Here is a 13,340-nt window from a genome sequence, read left to right as displayed (position 1 = left end):
ATTTCCGATTGAACCGGTTGAACTGACCGATCCGATCCGATTTTCAAAACAGAGCCATTTAGAGAACGATCCATTGGACGAGAAGTTGGATAAGCCATATTACCATCGTATTAATTTAATGCCCCAAATCTCACGAATTCCCAGATACGTCAGCTTGGCTCATAATGATATTATCATTCCCATACACGTGATTAATATGATTCTCCCTAGAGATATCACTTTCAGGAATCTCCCTAATTTCGGGAACCGAAGCGTTATGCTGGCGGACGCTGTCATTCTCGGGGGGATTCTCCTACCGATGATACCACGGTATGCGGTACGGCGTCTAAAAAACGGTTAATATATGACGTGATCGGTTAAATAAGTGACCGGTTAAAATTTAGATCGGTTATGTTATATTATTTAATCGAAAATATTATAAAGTATAATAACATACTAGGTAGCGCTTATATAATGTAATATGTAGCGCTTATATTAACCTATTTTATAAGTAAACCGATATATTTATACCGATAGCATTGCAAATTTACCTATTACATTATAATATGTTGAAAGTGTTTATACTTTCTTATAAAAAAGATCGATACTTTTTTTAAATTTATGTAATTTATGTTTCAATTTTTTAATAGTGTTTCATGTTTTCCACCTACAATATTAATTTAATAATTTCATTTGCACAAAAAATTATTTGATTGTTTTGATATTTTATAAAATAATATTTAGAATTTAAATTTAACAATATTAACCAAAGATAATAATAAATATGTAATATATATGTTTATTTTTTTTAATTTAATGATAATATATACCGTAACATAAAAAAATAAATCATTAAATACATATAATTACTAAATTGATATCTTAAAACTCACTCAAAAGATAACCTTAAATTAATATTTTCCACAGTGAAATAAGTATGGACACTTTTATAAAAAGGATAGATACTTTACAATATAAGCACTACCTATTACATTATATAAACGCTACATATTACATTATATAAGTGCTACCTATTACATCATATTTTTACCTATTATATTGAAAGTGTCCATACTTTTTATAAACAGGATCGATACTTTTTTTAAAGTTATGTAATTTATGTTTCAATTTTTTTTAATAGTGTTTCATGTCTTCCACCTACAATATTAATTTAATAATTTCATTTGCACAAAAAATTATTTGATTGTTTTGATATTTTATAAAATAATATTTAGAATTTAAATTTAACAATATTAACCAAAGATAATAATAAATATGTAATATATATGTTTATTGTTTTTAATTTAATAATAATATATATCGTAACGTAAAAAAATAAATCATTAGACGCCTATAATTACTAAATTAATATCTTAAAACTCACTCAAAAGATAACCTTAAATTAATATTTTCCACAGTGAAATAAGTATGGACACTTTTATAAAAAGAATAGATACTTTACAATATAAGCACTACCTATTACATTATATAAACGCTACCTATTACATTATATAAGTGCTACCTATTACATCATATTTTTACCTATTATATTGAAAGTGTCCATACTTTTTATAAAAAGGATCGATACTTTTTTTAAAGTTATGTAATTTATGTTTCAATTTTTTTAATAGTGTTTCATGTCTTCCACCTACAATATTAATTTAATAATTTCATTTGCACAAAAAATTATTTGATTGTTTTGATATTTTATAAAATAATTTTAGAATTTAAATTTAACAATATTAACCAAAGATAATAATAAATATGTAATATATATGTTTATTGTTTTTAATTTAATAATATATATCGTAACGTAAAAAATAAATCATTAGACGCCTATAATTACTAAATTAATATCTTAAAACTCACTCAAAAGATAACCTTAAATTAATATTTTCCACAGTGAAATAAGTATGGACACTTTTATAAAAAGAATAGATACTTTACAATATAAGCACTACCTATTACATTATATAAACGCTACCTATTACATTATATAAGTGCTACCTATTACATCATATTTTTACCTATTATATTGAAAGTGTCCATACTTTTTATAAAAAGGATCGATACTTTTTTTAAAGTTATGTAATTTATGTTTCAATTTTTTTTAATAGTGTTTCATGTCTTCCACCTACAATATTAATTTAATAATTTCATTTGCACAAAAAAATTATTTGATTGTTTTGATATTTTATAAAATAATTTTTAGAATTTAAATTTAACAATATTAACCAAAGATAATAATAAATATGTAATATATATGTTTATTGTTTTTAATTTAATAATAATATATATCGTAACGTAAAAAATAAATCATTAGACGCCTATAATTACTAAATTAATATCTTAAAACTCACTCAAATGATAACCTTAAATTAATATTTTCCACAGTGAAATAAGTATGGACACTTTTATAAAAAGAATAGATACTTTACAATATAAGCACTACCTATTACATTATATAAACGCTACCTATTACATTATATAAGTGCTACCTATTACATCATATTTTTACCTATTATATTGAAAGTGTCCATACTTTTATAAAAAGGATCGATACTTTTTTAAAGTTATGTAATTTATGTTTCAATTTTTTTAATAGTGTTTCATGTCTTCCACCTACAATATTAATTTAATAATTTCATTTGCACAAAAAATTATTTGATTGTTTTGATATTTTATAAAATAATTTTTAGAATTTAAATTTAATAATATTAACCAAAGATAATAATAAATATGTAATATATATGTTTATTGTTTTTAATTTAATAATAATATATATCGTAACGTAAAAAATAAATCATTAGACGCCTATAATTACTAAATTAATATCTTAAAACTCACTCAAAAGATAACCTTAAATTAATGTTTTCCACAGTGAAAAAAGTATGGACATTTTTATAAAAATGATAGATACTTTACAATATAAGCACTACCTATTACATTATATAAACGATACCTATTACATTATATAAGCGCTACCTATTACATCATATTTTTACCTATTATATTGAAAGTGTCCATACTTTTTATAAAAAGGATCTATACTTTTTTTAAAGTTATGTAATTTATGTTTCAATTTTTTTTAATAGTGTTTCATGTTTTCCACCTACAATATTAATTTAATAATTTCATTTGCACAAAAATTATTTGATTGTTTTGATATTTTATAAAATAATATTTAGAATTTAAATTTAACAATATTAACCAAAGATAATAATAAATATGTAATATATATGTTTATTGTTTTTAATTTAATAATAATATATATCGTAACGTAAAAAATAAATCATTAGACGCCTATAATTACTAAATTAATATCTTAAAACTCACTCAAAAGATAACCTTAAATTAATGTTTTCCACAGTGAAAAAAGTATGGACACTTTTATAAAAAGGATAGATACTTTACAATATAAGCACTACCTATTACATTATATAAACGCTACCTATTACATTATATAAGCGCTACCTATTACATCATATTTTTACCTATTATATTGAAAGTGTTCATACTTTTTATAAAAAGGATCGATACTTTTTTAAAGTTATGTAATTTATGTTTCAATTTTTTTAATAGTGTTTCATGTTTTCCACCTACAATATTAATTTAATAATTTCATTTACACAAAAAATTATTTGATTGTTTTGATATTTTATAAAATATTATTTAGTATTTAAATTTAACAATATTAACCAAAGATAATAATAAATATGTAATATATATGTTTATTGTTTTTAATTTAATAATAATATATACCGTAACGTAAAAAATAAATCATTAGACGCCTATAATTACTAAATTAATATCTTAAAACTCACTCAAAAGATGTACATACCTAAATATGTAGTTATTGTACATACCTAAATATGTAGTTATTGTACATTCCTAAATTTAATGATAATATATACTTGTAGTTATTGTACATACCTAAATATGTACTGCGAATTTAATGTTGTACCCACCCTTTAACTACCACTACCAATACCACATCCTATTGAAAGCAGCACGACTGAAACATGTTCAAAATGAACCTTTGCTTACATCTTCATCAACTCCTGGACCACTGAACTTGCACAACAAAATTTTTGCCATGGATAATACTGATGTAGACATTGTTAAGCCAACCGAGGAATGCCATGAAGTACATAATGTTGATGAATCTGACAGATTGGTTGGTCAGCTCTTCTGTTCACGTGATCAAGCTTGGTACTTTTACAAGGGATTCGCACGGGAACATGGGTTTAGTGCACGTAAGGGAACAACACGGCTTGACGTGGAAGGGAATGTGAAGACACAAGAATTTTGTTGTTCCAAAGAAGGGTTTCGAGTATCAAAAGTCAATACTGTTGATCGTCAACGTGCTCATACGCCAGTCACAAAAACAGGATGTAAGGCTAGAGTCGTAGTTACAGCAACAAATACAAACGATCAGTGGGTTATAAGTAAGTCTGATCAGAAACATAATCATGCATTGTGCACACCTGCTATGACACCATTTATGCGTTCTAATAGAGCTGTAAGTAAGGCTGATATTGATGAGGCAACAACATTGAAAGAGGTCGGTGTTGGCACGTCACAAGTAATGAACTATTTAACGCAGTAGGCAGGGGGCTATCATAATGTTGGATTTACACATAAAGACCTCTATAATGCACTTCAAAGAGGTAAAGCAAAGGAAATCGTCGATGGGGATGTGAATGGGCTTATTGCCTACTTTGATTATAAGAAACATGATGATCCCGGGTTTTTTATGACATACTCGGTAGACGAATCGGGGGCATTGTATAATCTTATTTGGTCGGATTCTACATCGAGATCGGATTACACATGCTTCGGTGATGTAATTGCGTTCGACACAACGTACAAAGATAATTTGTATGGTCGACCAATTATGCCTATTGTTGGTGTCAATCATCACCATAACACAATTGTGTTTGCCACTGCCATAATCGCTGACGAGACGTCTCAATCTTTCGAGTGGGTGCTACAGAATTTTTTAGAAGCCATGATGAATAAATCACCTATTTCAGTTGTCACCGATGGGGATAGGGCAATGCAGAGGGCTATCAAATCTGTTATCCCTTATGCTAAGCACATATTATGTTCTTGGCATCTTTCTCACAATGCACAAGCTAACATTGGTCACCCAAAGTTTACAGCAGCATTATCAAAATGCATGGCTTCCTGGTGGACAACAAAGGAATTTGATATTCAATGGCGTTCGGTTATTTCAGAATTCAACGTCCAAAAGCATCCATGGGTGATTGAGAAGGGAAATACACGACACTTATGGGAACAAACATATCTAACCGGTCATTTCTTTGCCAATATTCGCTCAACACAAATGTGCGAGTCTATGAAGCTTCACTAGCTATTGCACTGAAACACAAGAAGACATATTTAGATGTTGTTCGTGCAATTGAAGATGGAATTAGTAGAATGCGTATGAACGAGTTGAAAGCGGATTACTTAAGTTCCCATACGAAGCCCTTCCAGATCACAAAACTGGTCGACCTTGAAAGCCATGCCGCTGCGATTTTTACCCACGAATCTTTTCGTGTGTTCCAAGATAAACTTATACGGGAGACATTGTACCGGATTGAGGCAGAGATTAAGTCCTTATCAGATGAATGTCAACATTATATTTTGTCAAAGTACGCAGAAAAAAATAGGAAATTTGAAATTAGTTTTGATTCTCGTACGAAAACTCTAATTTGCTCCTGCAAAAAATTTGAGACCGTTGGACTTCCGTGTCACCATCAACTTCACATTTTGAAGCACTTGGACTACACATATTTGCCCGGGAATTTGATTCAAAGTAGGTGGACTAATGATGCGAAGGCTTCTGCACCCAGTTATGTTGATTTGAATGTGTCTCCAGAAGTGATGCAAATGGCAAGGTTCGCTGCTCTACGTTCAACGTCAAGTAGGTTATGCTACATTGCATCAAAGACAGACGAGTCTTTCAAAACCGCAAGAGATGAGATGAAAAAACTAATAGAAGAATTAGAAAACTCGTTTGGTTTGAATGATTCAGTCAACCAGAGCATTGTAGTAAACAACGTTCGTGACCCTCAACGAAAACAACGCAAGCGAAAAGAAGTGCCGAAGAACAAGGTCGAGAAGAAAATTAGGCGATGTGGGTACTGCAACGGTGAGGGACATAACAAACTAACATGTCCTCAAATCAAGCTCAGTTTGAGTACAAGCACACATCCTACATCAACTGATTTTTTCGAAGACGGAATGGAATGACAACGATCTCCATATATCGTAAGTATCAACATGACTCCTATTGTATGTACATATAAATATTTTGAATGAAGGAAGAAAAACCGCGTTACTTAAAATTACCGACACAATATTAAAAATTGTCGATATAGGTTGTAGACCTATTCACTCATAAAACCGGTATATTTATACCGGTTATATTACAAAATTATCTATTACATTATAATTCTGGGTTCCGATGTGTAAATGTCGACACTTTTTGACAAGGTATCGACACATTTTTCTTCCAATCTAGACATAAAGTAGCGACACAATATTAAAAAGTGTCGATATAGGTTGTAGACCTATTCGCTCATAAAACCGGTATATTTATACCGGTTATATTACAAAATTATCTATTACATTATAATTCTGGGTTCCGATGTGTAAATATCAACACTTTTTGACTAGGTATCGACATATTTTTCTTCCAATCTGGACATAAAGTACCGACACAATATTAAAAAGTGTCGATATAGGTTGTAGACCTATTCGCTCATAAAACCGGTATATTTATACCAGTTATATTACAAAATTACCTATTACATTATAATTATGGGTTCCGATGTGTAAATGTCGACACTTTTTGACAAGGTATCGACACATTTTTCTTCAAATCTGGACATAAAGTACCGACACAATATTAAAAAGTGTCGATATAGGTTGTAGACCTATTCGCTCATAAAATCGGTATATTTATACCGGTTATATTACAAAATTATCTATTACATTATAATTCTGGGTTCCGACGTGTAAATGTCGACATTTTTTGACAAGGTATCGACACATTTTTCTTCCAATCTGGACATAAAGTAGCGACACAATATTAAAAAGTGTCGATATAGGTTGTAGACCTATTCGCTCATAAAACCGGTATATTTATACTGGTTATATTACAAAATTATCTATTACATTATAATTCTGGGTTCCGATGTGTAAATGTTGACACTTTTTGACAAGGTATCGACACATTTTTCTTCCAATCTGGACATAAAGTACCGACACAATATTAAAAAGTGTCGATATAGGTTGTAGACCTATTCGCTCATAAAACCGGTATATTTATACCGGTTATATTACAAAATTATCTATTACATTATAATTCTGGGTTTCGATGTGTAAATGTCGACACTTTTTGACAAGGTATCAACACATTTTTCTTCTAATCTGGACATAAAGTACCGACACAATATTAAAAAGTGTCGATATAGGTTGTAGACCTATTCGCTCATAAAACCGGTATATTTATACCGGTTATATTACAAAATTATCTATTACATTATAATTCTGGGTTCCGATGTGTAAATGTCGACACTCTTTGACAAGGTATCGACACATTTTTCTTCCAATCTGGACATAAAGTACCGACACAATATTAAAAAGTGTCGATATAGGTTGTAGACCTATTCGCTCATAAAACCGGTATATTTATACCGGTTATATTACAAAATTATCTATTACATTATAATTCTGGGTTCCGATGTGTAAATGTCGACACTTTTTGACAAGGTATCGACACATTTTTCTTCCAATCTGAACATAAAGTACCGACACAATATTAAAAAGTGTCGATATAGGTTGTAGACCTATTCGCTCATAAAACCGGTATATTTATACCGGTTATATTACAAAATTATCTATTACATTATAATTCTGGGTTCCGATGTGTAAATGTCGACACTTTTTGACAAGGTATCGACACATTTTTCTTCCAATCTGGACATAAAGTACCGACACAATATTAAAAAGTGTCGATATAGGTTGTAGACCTATTCGCTCATAAAACCGGTATATTTATACCGGTTATATTACAAAATTATCTATTACATTATAATTCTGGGTTCCGATGTTTTTTCAATCGACACTTTTTGAAAAGGTATCGACACATTTTTCTTCCATTCTGGACATAAAGTACCGACACCATATTAAAAAGTGTGAAAACTTTATTGTGGATATCATGGAAAACAATGATATAGTAATGTGTTTCGATACATTTGCAAGCAGATGTAAAATACATTAATAACTAGTATTGATATTTCAACAATCCTCAAATGTATATGTATACAGAGAAGCAAATATGGAATAATTAATGAAAATATACACACAATATAATCACACCAAAATATACATACACAAGAATGTTCAAATAATGTACCGACAAACGAAATTAATCCGATGAAAAAGGGTTATTTCTAATGAAGTCCGAAACATTAGAGGCCTTCAACAAATTTTCCAAATACTCTCGTATGTTTCCACCTTTTTCTGAGGACATACATAAATAATTTCAATTATCAAACTAATGAGGTGCAATTTTACTAACAATAAACTAAATTCGCATAAGCATGAATAAATTTATGTCATACCTAGAGCATTGTCGTTCGAATGGGAAGCAGCGTCAAAGGTATGTGGACATATATAATTGTATTTCTATATAAACACATAAGTTGTTAAAATAATCAATGTCTGAACAACTGTTCAACTGGAAAAACATATTGCATAAATGCAACTTATCGGATTATAAATCATTTTTTCCGTTGAATCATCGACCAAAAGTGTATTTAGCTCGTTAAAATCTGGACACGCGTTCCAAACATCATTGAGATCTTTACAGTAGGTAACAATATCGTATGTTTTGCATTTTTCTTGATCCTGTTCACAAACAGTCGAACATAAATATGTAGGAATCATAGACAACGAAAAGTCAGCAAACTGTAATGACATTCATCTTACCCACACGAATAGAAAATGCTCAGAAAATAAAGGTAGTTTCTCAAGTACACGGTCGACGTTATGCCTGAGATTGTAATCAAGTTTGAATTTTAACATTCAAATGTATATTAACGATTTTGACTACAGTAATTCAATTGCTCCAAACATGTTCTAACCTCATCTTTGAAGACCAAAGGGCAACAACAAAATTGTCGACACAAAATTGCATAAATTCAAATAATCCTGTTCTGAGGAAAACATCTACAACATGAAGAAAATGAGATTAAAGTTCTACGCTTATATGTTAAAATAATGGATACAAAAGAATAGAATTAAAACCTGCAGGCAGTCTTGGGATGTAGGCAAGGACACCATTGAGATCAAAAATTAAAAGTTTTCTTGAAGGCGGCGTTGCAGACACGATATACTTGTTTGGATCATCATCATCATCATCATCATCATCATCATCGTCATCTTCATCTTCATCGTCATCTTCATCTTCAGCTTCATCTTCATTGACCGCTTGGTTGTCCACATCTGTTAAAAGAAAATAAAATACAGTTCAGAACGTGTAAATGTTTAGAGACATAAATAATGAATTACCTAACTCGTTTGATGTCGTTGACGTAATTCGTCACGCAACATGGAGACTTCATGTTGCAATGATGAAATATCGGATCGCATTCCACTCACAAGGGAATCAATATGCTCCCGAAAATTGACCATGTATTCCATCACGGTCTTAATTGTGACATCCTCTGCAACTGGAGCTTCTTCCATCATTGCGTCTCCACTTGGTTGCTCTTCTTCATGGCCAACGGGGTCCATTTCCTCCCTCTTTTGATCTAATCCGACCTCCTTGACACGCTTCCAACTGAGTTTTTCAACAAAATCATATCCCGCTTTTTTAATAAATACCATGTCAATCTTGCGGGTTAATCGAACAGGGGCGTCATGCGAAAAATCAACTTCCTTCTTCTTCAACAGATGGGTGATGACACATCCATATGGTAGTGTAGTTGAAATTGTTGCTCCCTTTGTGACCATATATACAATTGTATTAAATATGAGTTTTGCAATGTTTGGAGTCATTTTGGATTTGGATTTATACTTTGCTATCTACCAATAATCGTTGTCTCAAAGCGTTGAATGTTTTCCCCCACTAGGCCGGATATACCATGTGAGCATTTTGTGAAACACTCTCGACTCTACATCGAGGTGAATTGGGCTATTTCTAGCAAACCGTTTAATTGTAGACCAATCTACACCATTTTCATCTGAATCCCCTTTATTTGCTACACCTAAACCCTCCGCAATAGTTTCCGAAGATATATATATCCTTCCCCATGACATGTGTATTAATTCCTATTATATTAGTCTTATTAAGCTCGTGCTGTAAGGAAACATTGTTGTAGAAGACTCTAATTAGGTTGGGATAATATCTTGGTTCTACACCAAGGAATTCAAGCCAACCCCAAGATGTAAATGTAGATTTAAAACTAAATGCATATTTATCATCAAACAAGAAACCCATGTCAATGACACGTTCGGGACGAATCTTCCTTACTTTAAAACTCGTCTGCCATCTTTGTTTCTCCATATCGGATCTAAAGTTCAGAGTTTCGAAGGACCTGATTTCCTCAGAAGAATCGTTTGTTTCAGAAGGAGGTTGTGGTTGAGAAGAACTAGGTTGAGAAGAGCTTTGAGAAAGACCGCGCTTCTGACGCTGACGTTTTGGAGCCATTTTGGTTGGATGCTATTACAATGGAACCCAAACACATTCAAGAAAAAAACTCCAATATAGAAATCAATCAAACCCATAAAATATCGATAAATTTACCTGAATATCTGATCGTCACTGTTATGATAACGCTAGTATTCTTCGGAGAGGAAGAGTTATCTTCTGCCTGCTTGCCTTTATGTTTAGGGTTTTTCGATTTAGAGTACTATATATAATGAACGGTGGAAAAACACTTGATATTTAAATTAGTTTCGATAAAACATTAAACAGTGTCGATACATATTTTATACCAATTCTCTCATAAAACCGGTATACTTGTACCGGTTAGATTGAAAAATTGCCTATTACATTATACTTATGGGTTTCGATGTTTATGGGATCGACACTTTTTATATATGGATCAACACTTTATTGTTGCACCCTATTTGCCATTCATTCTGGACCAAAAATATCGACACAAACTAAAAAAAGTGTCGACACATTATTTAGACCTATTCTCTCATAAAACCGGTATACTTGTACCGGTTAGATTGAAAACTTACCTATTACATTATACTTATGGGTTTCGATGTTTTTGGGATCGACACTTTATTGTTGCACCCTGTTTTCCATTCATTCTGTACCAAAAATATCGACACAAACTACAAAAGTGTCGACACATTATTTAGACCTATTCTCTCATAAAACTGGTATACTTGTACCGGTTAGATTGAAAAATTACATATTACATTATACTTTTGGGTTTCGATGTTTATGGGATCGATACTTTTTATATATGGATCGACACTTTATGGTTGCACCCTGTTTTCCATTCATTCAGGACCAAAAATATCGACACAAACTACAAAAGTGTCGACACATTATTTAGACCTATTCTCTCATAAAACCGGTATACTTGTACCGGTTAGATTGAAAAATTATATATTACATTATACTTTTGGGTTTTGATGTTTATGGGATCGACACTTTTTATATATGGATCGACACTTTATGGTTGCACCCTGTTTGTCATTCATTCTGGACCAAAAATATCGACACAAACTACAAAAGTGTCGATACATTATTTAGACCTATTCTCTCATAAAACCGGTATACTTGCACCGATTAGATTGAAAAATTACCTATTACATTATACTTTTGGGTTTCGATGTTTATGGGATCGACACTTTTTATATATGGATCGACACTTTATGGTTGCACCCTGTTTTCCATATTGTAAATTTTCCTTTTACTTTAAAGTGTCAACATGACCCTTAATGTGTATAAGAAACATGTACAACAACATACTGCTAACTTTTCTCATCTCATTCATAATTATATTCACATACAAAATTATAAATCTTATACAAAATTAACCCTACATTTACATCATTGCATCCTTTTGTTATTCTTATGTATCATGGCAGCTTTTGTTATCTCCTGTCTTCGTTGATTTTGATTGTGGCTTACGAGATCGTTTAATATTCGCGATCGATCCCACTCTCCAACAACCTATATTCAAATTGTCAGAACGTTAAGTATTGTAAACTATAGCATTCAATCTACGACTTTTAACAATTTTACCACAAACGAATTTTTCTTTCCACTTACAAAATCACCAGTTTCCCCTGTAGAACCGATCGATTCCATCCACATCATCACATACATGCCACAATCATGTCTGTTACAAAATTTGAAAACCACACATGTCAATTATGATGAATACTGCATAAATTAAGCTTTCTATTTGTGATAACATCTCATACCCATTCAATTGCTTATTCTTCTTATGCTCCACAAATTTGAAATTTTTCAAGGGATACTTTCCTAGAGATCCACAGGATTCAACCCAAATGCATTTCTTATTATAAAAATCTAATATTTTAATCTGCATTAAAATAGAAGAAGTTATGATCCAAAAAAATTATGCATTATAATTTACATAATGTCCTTTCATACATACATACATACATACCAATCTCTTAGCATCCTTCACTCTCTGTTTAGCTACTTCAGTTGTAAACATACTATCATATATTGTTGCAACATGATCTACCATATCCAACACCAACAGATACCAATGTGAATTATGGTAGTTTATTGTGTCATGATCTGCAACAAATTTCACACCCAATTTGAAAAAATTCAACATTCTATATCCGAAAACATCATTTGCAATTGGTATAGTGTCTCACCTTCTCACAGTCGGTGAATTTCACATAGTTATTCAGTATGGGACCCCAGAAGGTAGCAATACTCTCAACACTTTCTTTGCTGTTGGCATCCAACGCCTGCTGCTGCAATTACGCAACAAACATTATTAATTTACCGTCTATAACACTACTTATCTCCATTTATTAATTTAACTCACCGCTAAGTGGTATGGAAGGTAGCCAATCCTCCGGAGTGACTTCTGAGAATCGTAGCATACTGTCCAGGCGAGCAAATCAATAACCTAACAAAATTAATTACAAAATCAGAACATATTCAATAAGTTTTAACATTTTCTACTTTCTACTTACCACACCGCCAACCCATTCCGTAGGCTTCAACGTTGCAACGTCGTATACACTAGCGAATTGATTTCCCATTGAGATTACAGAATATCTGTATGAATCATTAGGATTAATATGTTGTCATGAAATATTTAAATATA

This window comes from Hibiscus syriacus, unplaced genomic scaffold (genome assembly GCF_006381635.1).
Source record: "Hibiscus syriacus cultivar Baekdansim isolate YM2019G1 unplaced genomic scaffold, ASM638163v2 tig00112000_pilon, whole genome shotgun sequence".
Classification (NCBI taxonomy): Eukaryota; Viridiplantae; Streptophyta; class Magnoliopsida; order Malvales; family Malvaceae; genus Hibiscus; species Hibiscus syriacus.
Note: the sequence above shows the minus strand (reverse complement) of the source record.